Below are 2,243 nucleotides of genomic sequence, written 5' to 3'. Positions count from 1 at the left end.
TTTCATTCTATTATATTTCCAGAGGCAACCCCCTAAGACATTGCAAGCAGTATACTTTAAAATTAAAGTGTACAGATGGAATTAAGTTTCCTAATCCAACGACCTTGAAATGGGGAGATCAACCTGAATTATCTGGGTGGGTCCAATGTAATTACAAAGGTCCTTGACTATGAGAGAGGGAGGCAGAAGAAGAGATCAGAACGATGTAATGTGGAAGGACTCAACCCACCATGGCTGACTTTGAAGATGGAAGAAGGCAGCCATGAGCCAAGGAATGTGAGTGGTTTCTAGAAGCTAGAAAAAAGCAAGGTAATTAATTTTCCCCTAGAGTCTTCAGAAAAAAGGCTCAAAAAAAAGGGATGGCCTATTACCTTACTTACTGAATATCCTCCAACTAATCACTTATCCAGCACTCCAATATAAGCTTTGGTTTGCTCATCCGCAAAATGCAGTCATGGCGGTAACTTCCTTCCAGCACGATGTGAGCACTGAATTACATACTCCTTGTAAAGTACCTAGAACAATGTCCCCCACATTTGGAGTGTTTTCATGACTATTAGAAGTCCCTGTCCTCATTTAATATAAAATGCTCTTCTTGTTCACAGCTCTTCGCTGGTGGCACACCTAAAAATCAAACAAACAGGATTTAGTGGAAAGGGCTTTAAAGACACTTCTCACAGAAAATATAGACTAGTCAAAAACTCCATGCAAATGTTCTTCCTGACCAAGGAGTCAAAATCAGCCCAGCTCTTCAGCAGAAGCAGACCGTGTGAAGAAAGCTCTTTCCTGTTTTCTCCTCCACTGCCAGCAGCAGCTTATCCAGACTGTCCTCCATGTCATCCGCCTGCTGGAGGCACTGGCAGAGCTCACAGATGAGCAGGGCTCCAAGGGTGGTGTCCTCCAGGGTGTCTTGGATATCCACGTTGATCACGTGCACGGGCTGGAAGGTCTCCTGCTCTCTGGCACACAGGTCTTCCACCACTCGGTCATAGACGCTCTCCCCACACGTAAAGATGACATCGAAGGCATCGCTAAACTTTTGAAATCTTTCTGGCCGGGGCTTGATGCTTTTATTTGTTCCCAGGATGTGTAAGATTCCATTCCTGGCATAGAGTTGTTTGTCTCTCATGAGAAGGTTGTTGTACATCTGTTTATACGTGGTTGAGAAATCATAAACCACGGGAAGATTGGGCGCCGATCCTGGGAGCCTCACATGAGATCCAGTTCGGAAACATCGGACCCTAAAGCCTTTTTTCCTGAGGATGCTGTGGGCTTCCATGCTCCTGTTCATGTTGCTCATACACACCACAGCCACCCTGAGTGGGGAGGAGGACATGATGGTGGCCACTTGGGACTTCAGTGAGACTTGTGTGCTTCAGTGGCTGCAGGGACTCTGAAGCCAAGGGAACCACCAGTGGCTACAGCTCTTCCAACTAGTAAAGTGTCAAAGAACAGGAGCCGAGTTTACATTGAGTCAATTTCTCAGAGTGGGAGGAGACTTCTGGGAAGTCTTGATTGATTGGATTATTATAGTGGACTCCCACCAGAGAACCTAATCTAATCATGAGACCAGTTAGGTGATCAAATTACCTAAACCTCTGATTCTTGACAAAAGTGTTGCTACTCTGTGGGAGCATTTTGAAACCTTGAGTTAGTTCTATTGGTTCACTTTTTATGGGGTTACTTTTTTTTTTTTTTTGGTGAGGAAGATTGGCCCTGAGCTAACATCTGTTGCCAATCTTCTTCTTTTTGCTTGAGGAAGATTGTCCCTGAGCTAACATCTGTGCCAATATTCCTCCACTTTGTATATGGAATGCTGCCACAGCATGGCTTGATGAGCGGTGTCTAGGTCCACACTAGATATCTGAAGCCATGAACACAGGCAGCAGCAGCAGAATGGACAGACCCAACCACTATGCCACCATGCTGGCCCCGGGTACTATTTTTTTAAAAATAATTTTATTGAGATCACATTGGCTAACAACATTGTGTAAATTCCAGTGTGCATTATTATATTTCAGTTTCTGTGTAGTCTGCATTGTGTTCACCACCAATAGTACAGTTTTTACTTGTCACCATACATATGTGCCCCTTTACCCTTTTGGTTCTCCCTCTACCTCCTTCCCTTCTGGTAACCACCAATCTGTTCTCCTCATCTGTGTGTTTATCTTCCACATATGAGTGAAATCATAGGGTATTTGTCTTTCTCTGCCAGACTTATTTCACTTAGCCTAATACCCTCA

General features: G+C 44.3%; 1 pseudogene; it reads right to left on the bottom strand.

Annotated features, from left to right (window-relative positions):
* Positions 1 to 751: 751 nt before the first annotated feature.
* Positions 752 to 1,336, bottom strand: LOC106802415 (RNA polymerase II subunit A C-terminal domain phosphatase SSU72 like protein 3 pseudogene; annotated as a pseudogene).
* Positions 1,337 to 2,243: the final 907 nt, after the last annotated feature.

The sequence above is a fragment of the Ceratotherium simum genome, chromosome 7 (genome assembly GCF_057802395.1).
Source record: "Ceratotherium simum simum isolate JZ-2026a chromosome 7, ASM5780239v1, whole genome shotgun sequence".
NCBI classification, from domain to species: domain Eukaryota; kingdom Metazoa; phylum Chordata; class Mammalia; order Perissodactyla; family Rhinocerotidae; genus Ceratotherium; species Ceratotherium simum.
Note: the sequence above shows the minus strand (reverse complement) of the source record. Positions and strands in the feature narration are given on the sequence as shown.